The sequence below is a fragment of the Magnolia sinica genome, chromosome 4 (assembly GCF_029962835.1).
Source record: "Magnolia sinica isolate HGM2019 chromosome 4, MsV1, whole genome shotgun sequence".
NCBI classification, from domain to species: Eukaryota; Viridiplantae; Streptophyta; class Magnoliopsida; order Magnoliales; family Magnoliaceae; genus Magnolia; species Magnolia sinica.
Window position 1 is genome coordinate 39,817,940 of NC_080576.1, and position 14,192 is coordinate 39,832,131.

Genomic DNA, 14,192 nt, shown 5'->3' on the forward strand with positions numbered 1-14,192 from the left:
CCAATGCATCTCCACCATCTCATTCTCCTTCCTCTCTCCAATGAAGCTGTGAAGCTCCTCCCCAAATCACAGCCCTTGCCCTTGTCAAAATCGTAGCCCCTGCTCAAATCACCTACCCAAATCGTAATCCCAACTCGATCTCACTGCCACTGCCGTAGAGGATAAACCCCCCTCAAATCTGCCTACCCTTGCCGCTACTTCCAGCCCCATTTATCTATTGTTGAAGAAGTTAAAGAATCCACAGACAGGTATTTGATTTTTTTTCCCTTTCTTTGTTCTAGGGTTAGTGTTTTTTATGCTTTTCTTTTTTGAAGGATGGAATCCGTGTACCAAAGATGATTACATGGATGAAGAATGGTTTAAATACTCAAATAAACCCGACCCAAATTTGTCTGTACCAGAGATGGTTACAAGGATTATAAGAAAGCAAGAGATGTATGCTTTGTAGCTTGTTATTAGGAGAAATCCCGTTTGTTGATTTGTTGTGCTTTGGATGGAAAATGAAGGAGTAATGGTTTGTATTGGAAAGGGGGAAGTTTTTTAACTGCTTGCTATTATTTTTTCAGTTAGATTGGCCTTTATACCATGGGCCATCCATACTAGTGCCAACCATTTGGACAGTCGGGATTCACTAACTGTATAGCCACATTTACTGTCGAGTTGGCAATGGACCATGAGTTTTGTTCATTACACAATTGGAAAGCTCATATGGATATACTCATTAAATGCTGAAATAATTCCCTCTTATGAAACTTAATGTTATTTTATTAGGTATGGATTTGCATGTGAGATGATTTTCTTAGACAGTTTTTAACTAAATTCTTAATATGCTGACCCTTTTTTATTTTTTTATTTTTTTAACCTTTGTTTGGCTTTGATAAATTCTTAGCATTCGATAATATATGAAATTAATTCATTTGTTTGGGATTTTATCTGTAGCCTTTCCCCATTTTTCTGGTAGTGTCTGTTTGTTTAGTAAGGAAGGTTACATTTATATATGATTTTTTTTTTTTTTTGAATTTTATGGAATTTTATCTACCACATTAAAAGATCACTTGGGGATTAGACATTTTTGGCTTTTAAAAAAAAAATGGGAATTTTCATTTCTTTGAGAAATATACAAAAATACCCATTTTCCTGCCTGACACATTCAGTCATATATATTGATGGTACTGTATTTTGTTGTTGTTTTTTCATGAAATGGCATCTTAATGTAGGACACATTTGGGTTATTTTCCTCTTCAAAGAAATATCCATTTGCATGCATCCATTGCATGTATGTATGTATGCATGCATGAATCTGTGGATTTGGCACTTTAGGTGGTGTTGGACACATTTGGGTTATTTCTCCCTTCAAAGACTCAACCAATCCCTTTTTGTTGCATGCATGCATGTGTCATCTATGCATGTATAGTTGTGGCATTGTATTCTTTTTCCTTTTCATACAGTGATGTCCTAATGTAGGATATTTTGGGTTATTTCTCCCTTGAATGACTGAAGTAAATGCATTTAGCCAGCCAGCCTGCATGTATATATGTATGTTTGTATTGGTATCTTTTTCTTTTTCATACAATGATGTTCTAATCTAGAATTTTTTTTTGGTTATTTCTACCTTGGGAAAGGCATTTTGTATGCTCTTTCACGGAGGGTTGCCCTTAATTTAGATCAGTCTGAAGAATCATGGACCTTCTTTAGGTGGGGCCTCTTTTTTCAACACCAATTTCATCTTCTTATATTTCACAAGATTTATAGATGTATGAAATTGTTATAGTTCTCTAATTTCAGTTGAAAATGATGATCTATATGCTGAGCTTTGGCATGCATCACGACGGGCCCCAACCTAATGTGTATATTAAAAATTTTCAATTATGGGAGGCAGAATAATTGACAAATATCCATTATGGGAGGCAGAAGAATTAAGAATTGACACATCAATCATGTTTTGTTGGCAAGCATAGGAAAGATCACCAAGAGATACAGTACCCTGCCTTTTTTTTTTTTTTTTTTTTTTTCAATAATTCATTTTCAGGCTCATGTACTAGACTAATGAGTCATAACTTACCTCATATTCCATCGTGATACAGAACATTGATCATCCTGATGTGTTCATTGAAGTTATATTCTGACGAAACTGTGCGAGTTCACTAATTTGGCTCATATAGCATCTTGTAGCCCCTTTTAACCGAGTCAGATGACTGTTAGAGAACTGTGATTTCAACATAAATTGTCCTGGTAAATTTTCTTGAGACTTTCTTCTCTTGTTCCTTTGAGGCAGGCAGTGCATCTCTATCCATAAAGATCTTATATCTGAATTCGTCCTCTCTCAATTGCTAAAACTTCGATTTTTTTAAAATTTTTTTTTATTTTTTATTCCAAGGCACTAACTTTGAATAGTTCACACATGCATTGGATTACTTCCATATCTTGGTCTAGTCCTGCATCAATATAAAAGGTAAGTGATCCATTTGTTGAATATCTGTATTTGATTATAATTAATCTTTTTCTTTTTGGAAATGCTCCAATTGGCTATGTACATGGGAACCTTCCTATACACATAATTGCAGTTTGGACACATCAGTAGTTCATATCATTGATCTAAACTACCCATGTGGTCTAGCTCACTCTTCATTGGCCATCTTGAAAAATCCATTCATCTTAATGGTTCTTACCATCCGATCCATGGCATGAAAAATGGATGGCCATGTTCATTTATAAAAAATAAAAAAAATAAAAAAAAAGGTCAAATTATCAATTTCAATCATCAATTGGTGGTGTCATCCTTTGTTTGAGTTTTTCTTGTGGTTTTGAAACAATTGCTTTGGTTAGGTGATAGTAACCATCTCATCCATGGGTTGGAAAGTGGATGTTTATATTAATAGGGTTGATGTTATCCAGTTTATTTGATTTTCTGAAAGGGGCCTAAGAAAGGAGCATTGGATAAAACAGAAGGTCCAGATTAATGTTATCAATACCTCATGTCTGACTGCAACTATCTACAAGGACGTTCCCATACGTACAACCCACCCGAGCATTTCTCCATTTTTTTTTGTAGCCTTCTATAGTTTAGTGTATGGGTTTCCAAAGATGTATGTTCCAAGACCATGAATACATTCAGCTTCTATATATTTGCTAAGAAGTGATATTATGTACTTTGTCATGACTAGAAACTTAGTTCTTATGTATATTTGAATTGGTTGAAATGTATGGAAAATTCAACTCCCAAAAATTTGCCACAAAGGACTTGTATTGGACTAGCAGTTTATGAACTCTTCATGAAGGTCAGGAAAAAAATAATATAACCTACCTTTTCCTTGTTCTTTATACCTGGTTCTCTCTATATGTTATCAATGTGCTTTTATGAAGCTGGTTGTATTCTTTGCTTTAATATATAATTCTATAAAAGACTGATCATCTACAACCACTTGTATGCAACGACCCTTTCTTCTTCTTCCTCTTACCCTTTCAGTCATGTATGATAATATGGAAAAGTATCCAGTGCTTAATGCTTACATTAAAGTTGGTTGTCAAGTACTCTTATCTTGATACACAGCATACATGGACGGCAAGGCATAGGAAAAATAGCAAGCTATAGGAAACAAGGAAAAACAAAAACTACAAAAAACTGCCCCACGTTAGCCAAACCTGGCAAAAACAACATTACGGAGCCCAATCCCGAAACAGAACTAGCACTCTAGAGAACACTCCTGCAGCTGAGACTGAGGAATTCCTAAAGCAGCAATTATTACGCTCCGCCCATATAGCCCAAAAGATAGCAAGAAGAATGATATGTCGTTTCCTTTTGCCCAAAAACCCAACTTGCCACGACAGAGGCTAACATTATTTGCTGCCCTTTCTTTCTTTCTTTCTTTCTTTCTTTATTTTATTTATTTATTTATGTTTTCTTTTTTTGGTGGATGAGATACAAATGATCATTGAATGCAGGACAATAGCTTGGAGTCTCATCAGCATTTCCTGATATTTGGAGGAGGTTGCAGGCTATGCCTTGGCAAGGAATTGGCTATAGTAGAGATTTGTACATTCCTTCATTACTTTGTGACTAAATACAAGTCAGCAACATGATTCTCATGTTACCCTTTCTAAGTTTCAATATGAAATTAAAGTTTGAAGAGGACCTTCCAAACATTAGGTAGGGCTTGTTGTGAACCTTCTTTAGTCCACAAATTAGGATTATCCACAAAAAACTTTGACAACATGCCTATATTGAATATCTACATTAACTTTCATTCTAACTGTTTTAATTTCTCACATAAGTACATGCCACTTGGTAATCACAACAACCTCATTTAGATAAAGGCATGATTATGACAGGCCCCAACTGATGATTGGGCATGTTCTTGCACAAGTCTATGATTGGTACATGTGCATGCATCTGAGTATCATTGCTTGGATCACCTTGGCCTTTCTCTAAGGGACCATTAGGTTTTGATCAATCTTTGATGTGAATATACATATTGGGATTGGAGGACTATTAAAGTGTAATTTGAACAAAATTGATGATAGAACTACATGGACTTAAGAGGATTGATCTTAACAGTATGGTCGTCATGCACATAGACAGAAAATGCTTGCAATGAATGTTTATGAGTATTAGGTGGCCTATTAATGAAAACGATGTCTCCGTCCATAATACGTCTGTTTATGATTTGACCAACTTTCAAATATGTATGTCCTTTTGAACCTTCCCTAATTGCATAAGTGGCTGAGCCATCTCTGTATGTTACACATAATTTGTCATCCACTAGTTTCTGTAAATGAAAATAAGAGGATTGATCTTAACAGTATGGTTGCCATGCACATAGAAAATGCTTGCAATGAATGTTTATGAGTACTAGGTGGCCTATTAATGAAAACAATGTCTTCGTCCATAATATGCTTGTTTATGATTTGACCAACTTTCAAATATGTATGTCCTTTTGAACCTTCCCTAATTGCATAAGTGGCTGAACCATCTCTGTATGTTACACATAATTTGTCATCCACTAGTTTCTGTAAATGATCCATGTTGTATGTCGTGACCTTCTCTTCAAATGTGATCTTTTGAACAATTTCTAATGGTAAACCGATTTCATGAATCCCTTTATATGCATCCCCAGTAATCACACTATGAGAAGAGAACCCTGATCCCTTCACGATATTTGGTGCAACCAAACACAGCCTAATTTAGAGTTGTATTATCAAGCACCCATGGTTTGGAATTGGCAGGAGATATATGAAACAAGGGAACCTAACCTAAACCTATACTTATAACCTAAACCTATTCTCAAATTCCAAAACCTATAACCTAAACCTTAACCTAAACCTATAACCTATAACCTATAACATGAACCTATAACCTAAACTCAATTCCCTAAACCTTAACTTATAACCTAACCTAAACCTATACTTATAACCTAAACCTATACTTATAAGTTAAACCTATAACCTACAACATTAACCTTAACCTATAACCTAAACCTATACATATAACCTAAACCTAAACTTCTAACCTTAACCTAAACCTATTCTCAAATCCCAAAACCTATACTTATAACCTAAACCTAAACCTTAACTTATAACCTTAACCTAAACTTATAACCTTAACCTATAACCTATAACCTAAACCTATGCTTATAACCTTAACTTAAACTTCTAACCTTAACCTAAACCTATTCTCAAATCCCAAAACCTATAACCTAAACCTAAAACTTAACCTATAACCTATAACCTATACCTATAACCTATAACCTAAACTCAATTCCCTAAACCTTAACCTATAACCTAAACGCAATTCCCTAAACCTTAACCCATAACCTAACCTAAACCTAAACCTAAACCTAAACCTAAACCTAAACCTAAATCTAAACCTATAACCTAAACCCTATAACCTTAACCTAAACTTATAGCCTAAACCTAAACCTAAACTTATAACCTAAACATATTCTCAAATCCCAAAACCTATAACCTAAACCTAAACCTTAACTTATAACCCAACTTAAACCTAAACTTATAACCTAAACCTATTCTCAAATCCCAAAACTTATAATCTAAACCTAAACCTTAACCTATAACCCAACCTAAACCTATTATTAAATCCCAAAACTTATAACGTACGTCTCTTGTCGAGAATGCACATGTGTAGTTCATCAAACAATATATTATGTGATATCGCGTGCATGATATGTATGTTGTAATTACAGCTATCTATAATAATTATAATTTGTTCATTATAGTGCATTCACAATAGTTATCATTGTGGTTACAGTTATTCATTATGTGACAGGTTTTCAGGTGAGATGATCGAGTTTCAAAACAAAACAGTCTGCGGTTTTGAGAAGCGATTCCCAGGATGTATGTGTGTTTCAGGGGCCATTTAGACCTTGGAAGCATACAATGGAAGGTAAGGAAAACCCTCGAGTTCCCTTCTTTGAATCATGAAAAGGTATTTGTGCTTAATCCCACGCATTGGCAATATTAGGCATGCTCATGAGCAGGACATGTATAATTCTGTAAAAATTGATGGAGCAGACCCGGATGTGCGTCGGAGCTATCCGGATATTGAGCGGGGGTCCTTGGAAGGTGGGAACCGCTGTTAGGATCATGATGAAGCTGTCCATTTCCTATGGATAGCATTGGAGTGGCCTGGCCATTTGGACAGGCAGTATTTATGTATTTGATCGCCATTAATGGAGTAGACCCGGATGTGCGTCGGAGCTATCTGGATGAGCGGGGGTCCCTAGAAGATGGGAACCGCTGTTATGACCATGAGGAAGCTGTCCATTTTCAATGGACAGCATTGGAAGGGCCTGGCCAATTGGAGCAGGCCGTGTTTATATCTATATTTGCAGGGACCACACCCATATCCTATAACCTAAACCTATTCTCAAATCTCAAAACCTATAACTACAACCTAAACCTATAACCTATAACCTACACTCAGTTCCCCAAACTTTAACCTACAACCTAACCTAAACCTATACTTATAACCTAAACCTATTCTCAAATCCCAAAACCTATAACCTAAACCTTAACCTAAACTTATAACCTATAACCTATAACATGAACCAATAACCCAAACTCAATTTCCTAAACCTTAACCTATATCCTAACCTAAACCTATACTTATAACCTAAACCTATACTTATAAGCTAAACCTATAACCTACAAAATTAACCTTAACCTATAACCTAAACCTAATTCTCAAATCCCGAAACCTATACTTATAACCTAAACCTAAACGTTAACTTATAACCTTAATCTAAACTTATAACATTAACTTATAACCTTAACCTATAACCTATAACCTATAACCTAAACCTATACTTATAACCTTAACCTAAACTTCTAACCTTAACTTAAACCTATTCTCAAATCCCAAAACCTATAACCTAATCCTAAAACTTAACTTATAACCTATAACCTATAACCTAAACTCAATTACCTAAACCTTAACCTATAACCTAAACGCAATTCCCTAAACCTAAACCCCATAACCTAACCTAAACCTAAACCTAAACCTAAACATATAACCTAAACCTAAACCTAAACTCAAAACCTAAATGTCTTCTCAAATCCCTAAACCTAAACCTATACCTAATCCTAATCTCAACTCCCAAACCTAAACCTAAACCTAAACATGAAAACCCAAACCCAAACCCGAACCTGATTTCCTAAACCTAAACCTTAACCTATTCTCAATTCCTATAACCCTAAAGCTTATAACCTAAACCTAAACCTTAACCTAAACCTAAACCTAAACCTATGACCAAAAACCTTAACCTATAACCTATAACCTAAACGAATAACCTATAACCTAACCTTAGCCTAAACCTTAACCTATAACCTAAAACCTAAACCAAAACCTAAAACCTAAATGTATTTTCAAATCCCTAAACCTAAACCTACACCAAATCCTAATCTCAACTCCCTAACCTAAACCTAAACCTAAACTTGAAAACCCAAACCTAAACCCGACCCCGAACCCGAACCCAATTTCCTAAACCTAAACCTTAACCGATTCTCAATTCCTATAACCCTAAAGCTTATAACCTAAACCTAAACCTAAACCTAAACCTATGACCTAAAACCTTAACCTATAACCTATAACCTAAACTTATAACCTATAAACTAACCTTAGCCTAAACCTAAAACCTAAACCTTAACCTATAACCTAAAACGTAAACCTAAACCTAAAAGCTAAATGTATTCTCAAATCCCTAAACCTAAACCTACACCTAATCCTAATCTCAACTCTCTAACCTAAGCCTAAACCTAAAATTGAAAACCCAAACACAAACATGATCCCGAACCCAAACCCAATTTCCTAAACCTAAACCTTAACCTATTCTCAATTCCCTAAACCTATAGCTTATAATCTAAACCTAAACCTTAACCTAAACCTAAACCTAAACCTAAACTTAAATCTAAACCTTAACCTAAACCTATAACCCTAACCTAAACCAAAACCTATGACCTAAAACCTTAACCTATAACCTATAACCCAAACTTATAACCTATAACCTAACCTAAACCTAAACCTAAAACTTAAACCTTAACCTATAACCTAAACCTAAACCTAAACCTAAAACCTAAATGTATTCAGAAATCCCTAAACCTAAACCTAAACCTAATCCTAATCACAACTCCCTAACCTAAACCTAAACCTAAACTTAAAAACCCAAACCTAAACCTGATCTCGAACCCAAACTCGATTTCCTAAACCTACAGCTTAACCTATTCTCAATTTTTATAACCCTAAAGCTAATAACCTAAGCCTAGAACCTAAACCTAAACCTAAAACCTAAATGTACTCTCAAATCCCTAAACCAAAACCTACACCTAATCCTAATCTCAACTCCCTAACCTAAACCTAAAACTAAACTTGAAAACCCAAACCCAAACCCGATCCCAAACCCGAACCCGATTTCCTAAACCAAAACCTTAACCTATTCTCATTTCCCTAAACCTATAGCTTATAATCTAAGCCTAGACCTTAACCTAAACCTAAATCTAAACCTTAAACTAAACCTACAACCTTATCCTAAACCAAAACTTATGACCTAAAACCTTAACCTATAACCTATAACCCAAACTTATAACCTATAACCTAACCTTAACCTAAACCTAAAACCTAAACCTTAACCTATAACCTAAAACCTAAACCTAAACCTATAACCTAAATGTATTCTCAAATCCCTAAACCTAAACCTACACCTAATCCTAATCTCAACTCCCTAACCTAAACCTAAACCTACACCTAATCCTAATCTCAACTCCCTAACCTAAACCTAAACCTAAACTTGAAAACCCAAACCGAAACCCGATCCCGAACCCGAACCCGATTTCGTAAACTTAAACCTTAACTTATTCTCAATTCCCGAAACCTATAGCTTATAACCTAAACCTAACCTAAACCTAAACCTAAACCTATGACTTAAAACCTTAACCTATAACCTATATCCTAAACTTATAACCTATAACCGAACCTTAGCCTAAACCTAAAACCTATCTTATAACCTAAACCTAAACCTAAACCTATAACCTTAACTTAAACTAAAACCTATGACCTAAATCCTTAACCTATAACCTTAACCTATAACCTAAACCTAAACCTAAACCTAAACCTTAACCTAAACCTATAACCTTAACCTAAAACCTAAAACCTAAAACCTAAAACCTAAACCTAAAACCTAAATGCATTCTCAAATCCCTAAACCTAAACCTACATGTAATCCTAATCTCAACTCTCTAACCTAAAGCTAAACCTAAACTTGAAAGCCAAAACCTAAACCCAATCCCGAACCCGAACCCGATTTCCTAAACCTAAACCTTAACCTATTCTCAATTCCCTAAACCTATAGCATATAATCTAAATCTAAACCTTAACCTAAACCTAAACCTAAACCTTAAACTAAACCTATAACCTTAACCTAAACCAAAACCTACGACCTAAAACCTTAACTTATAACCTATAACCTAAACTTATAACCTTTAACCTAACCTTACCCTAAACCTAAAACCAAAACCTTAACCTATAACTTAAAACTAAACCTAAACCCAAAACCTAAATGTATTCTCAAATCCCTAAACCTAAACCTACACCTAATCCTAATCTTAACTCCCTAACCTAAACCTAAACCTAAACTTGAAAACCCAAACCTAAACCCCATCCCAAACCCGAACCCGATTTCGTAAACCTAAACCTTAACATATTCTCAATTCCCGAAACCCATAGCTTATAACCTAAACCTAACCTTAACCTAAACCTAAACCTAACCTAAACCTTAACCTAAACCTATGACCTAAAACCTTAACCTATAACCTATAACCTAAACTTATAACCTATAACCTAACCTTAGCCTAAACCTAAAACCTAAACCTTAACCTATAACCTAAAACCTAACCCTAAACCTAAAACCTAACCCTAAACCTAAAACCTAAATGTATTCTCAAATCCCTAAACCTAAACCTACCCCTAATCCTAATCTCAACTCCCTAACCTAAACCTAAACCTAAACTTGAAAACCCAAACCTAAACCCGATCCCGAACTCAAACCCGATTTTCTAAACCTAAACCTTAACCTATTCTCAATTCATTAAACCTATAGCTTATAATCTAAACCTAAACCTTAACCTAAACCTAAATCCAAACCTTAACCTAAACCAAAACCTATGACCTAAAATGTAATGACCTGGGAATTTTTGTGCTAATCTTTCCTTAAGTAGTTGCTTTTGGGGTAATTAGCGCTATGCTCGATTGCTTGTGAAATTCGCATCAATCACTTTAAATCTGATCTGCATGACTCAAAACTTGTAGATTAGTTAGCACTATGTTACTCTGAAATCTGGGATCCATCGCTAAATCCAGTTGTTCTGGAGAATTTTTGGAAGTTTTGGATCGGACCTGGACCGTGCGTCGAAAGTCCGATAGCGATGATCTTAGGCTATTGCGGTCACCATGTTGGACTTGACCTTCACCTCGAAAATCAAGTCCATGTGATGTTCTGGGTCGATTTGACTGAGTTCGGAGTGAAGAGTGTGAGAACGGTTGGATATTAATTAAGATTTTATGAAATCTGAGTCGTGTCGCTTATGCGACGATTTTAAGCAATCTGACCATTGGATTCTGACCCAATTTCACCCTCTGATCAGGGAAGGTGGCCCAGGCATGTCCTTGTGCTTGTGGACCTGATCGAGATTCAGTGACCGTTGAATTGAGTGTGGTCCGCCACGGCTGATCTTAAGAGCCGGTCGGTACGAAAACTCAGCTTGACCTAGATCCATGGTCAAAGAGCTTAAGTCTGACCTTTCATGGTTATAGGCCCACCAGAAGTGCTTCGTTGGATCGTGAGAGGCAGGTTTTGGTTATACCCTAAGTATACCTTGGCCCTGTGGTTATTTTCATCAATTTTAGGCCTATTTATAGACCTTGAAACCCTAGCACTCTTTTCCATACGAATTTCCTAACCCTACCTAAGAAAGAGAAAGGAAAAGAGAGAGAAAGTGAGAGAGAAGTTGGTGAATCATCTTAGATTCTTTCCTGTTCTTCTTCATCCTTTAACCTTCACTTTGAATCGTTATTTCGACGATTCTGAGTTCATCTTTGGGTAAGTTAACCTAACCCTAATCTGTGTTAGAGCTTAGAATAGTGTATAGGTTATGGTTTTCAAGGCTTTCAATGCCAGTGAATGGTTTATTCTTGTTATGGATGCAATTTCACATGCCAAATGTTATGTTTGCTTTACGTTCCTGATATGCATGTGTTATTTTGAGATTTGTGTATTCTATGTGTATGTATAAAGTACCGTATGCGTGTAAAATATGAACATGAGATTGCCATGATTTATTGTCGTGTACTTATGCTAATGGTATGTGCGGCAACTCCTTGGTAAAAGGAATTGTCCAAATGCATGTATTTCAACATACGTCATGTATGTTGAACTATGTATTCTAAGTGTTTGTAGAAATGTCTGAATGATCTAAAATGTAACTTATTACACTATTTGCGGGCGTTGAGAAGTGATTCTCAACACTCCTATTGATGTGTATGATTTCATTCATGTAAGTTACATTCCTTGTTATTTAATTTCAAGTCTTACTTATGCTTACTTTTATGTTAAGTTGATATTCTTCAAATGCTTGCGTACCATATGATTTGAGTTGTTGCTCCATTACTGTTCTACATTCAATACGAATATCTGTTGTAGTGTAATGTGTGTGGGACTATGCATTAGTCCAGGAAATCGGTAATCTGCCTTAAGGTTGTGGCTGAGATTGCTTTCGCCACGAAGGACGTGATTAGACGAACCTGAGTCGTATTAGAGTTGTTGGCAGTGGTTTGGCCACGCGGAGTGTTTGTGCACTCTATGTCGTTCAACCCAACGTGCGCTCGTGCTAGTCGAGTTCGTCAAGTAACTCGATTGTCTGATGTATGTTTACCATGTATGGACACTACTGCTTGAATCTAAGGTACCGAACTTACCAATGAAATCCTATTAACCATGGTACCTTGATCCGCTAAGACTCATGAGCCGGACATAGTGGTATGGGACACCGTGGTCGAGCTGTCGGCCTACGCTGGGGTGACGAGCCTCCCCGTAGTGACCAGTGAGCAACCAAACTCGTGAGCCGATTATGGTGGTATGGGACACTATATTCGTGCTGTCGGCCTACATTGATTGGTGACAAGCCCTTTGTAGTGACCTCGAGCATGCCTGAATACCGCATTGAGGTGACGAGCCTTGGTGTAGTAACGAAGGTATGATAGGCGTGCATTGATTGGTGACGAGCCCTCTGCAACGACCTACAACCATATGATCGTATGAGATGTCTAGGATTGACGACCCTAGAATTGATTACTGTTTGGATGGTGATATGAGGAAGGTATCTTAGCTTCCCAATCTTGTTGTATGAAAATGACTAATAACAACTTGGTAATCATATTCATGCACCGCATTTGCATGTGCTTTGTAGATGTGGCGCACTTTGAGGTGGTGTCATGCGTAACGTAAGATGAAGACGCTGAGGGTGTACACGTGAGGGCACACATCATTCTGCATACATCCTTGCATTAACAAGAGTACTTAGGACTTGTTTACTTATTCTGCTTTATCATTACTGCTTGACTGAATTGATAACATGTTAACCTGTGCTTTATTGTTCCTCTGAGTTGATCACTCACTCCCACGTTCTGGGGTAGTGTTAAACACCCACCAGACTCTATCTTAGGTTCTGATGTTGCAGATGTTGATGCGACTTCTGAGGCAGAGCGGGAGATGAATGATGATGAGGCAGCTTTCTCTTATATGCAGTTTTCAGACGGGTTCTAGCGAGCCTTGTTCTGATGCGCGGGATTCTGGGATTATTTTTGAGAATTAAATGATGTAACTTGATACTTGTAATTTTGATAGTAACACTTACATTACGACCTGGTATGTATATGTACTTCAGCGATTTGCACTTGTACACATATATTTCTATAAGTCTTCCGCTTGCTTTCTTCACTTATCCCTGAATTATATCTGTGCTTTGGCTTAATCTATTCCATGTTTTATGCACTAATACAGACAACCTACATCCATCATTAAATATGTTGCATAAGTGATGTTTTTAAACTCGGGAGCTGAGTTATGCTCGACCCCTGAATTTTAGGGCGTTACATAAAACCTTAACCTATAACCTATAACCTAAACTTATAACCTCTAACCAAACATACCCTAAACCTAAAACTTAAACCATAACCTATAACCTAAAACTAAACCTAAATACAAAACCTAAATGTATTCTCAAATCCCTAAACCTAAACCAATAACTAATCCTAATCTCAACTCCTTAACCTAAACCTAAACCTAAACTTGAAAACCCAAACGCAAACCCGATCCCGAACCTGAACCCGATTTCCTAAACCTAAACCTTAACCTATTCTCAATTTCCCAAACCTATAGCTTATAATCTAAACCTAAACCTTAACCTAAACCTATAACATTAACCTAAACCAAAACCTATGACCTAAAACCTTAACCTATAACCTATAACCCAAACTTATAACTCATAACCTAAGCTTAACCTAAACCTAAAACTTAAACCTAAACCTAAACATAAACCTAAAACCTAAATGTATTCTCAAATCCCTAAACCAAAACCTACACCTAATCCTAATCTCAACTCCCTAACCTAAACCTAAACCCAAACTTGAA

General features: G+C 36.2%; 1 long non-coding RNA gene across 1 annotated transcript; it reads left to right on the forward strand.

The window, feature by feature from the left end:
- The first annotated feature begins 1,943 nt into the window (after positions 1-1,943).
- On the forward strand, positions 1,944-3,242 carry LOC131244465 (uncharacterized). Its single transcript, XR_009170305.1, has 3 exons — positions 1,944-2,232; positions 2,378-2,452; positions 2,916-3,242. It is a non-coding gene; the product is annotated as an uncharacterized LOC131244465 (long non-coding RNA).
- Positions 3,243-14,192: the final 10,950 nt, after the last annotated feature.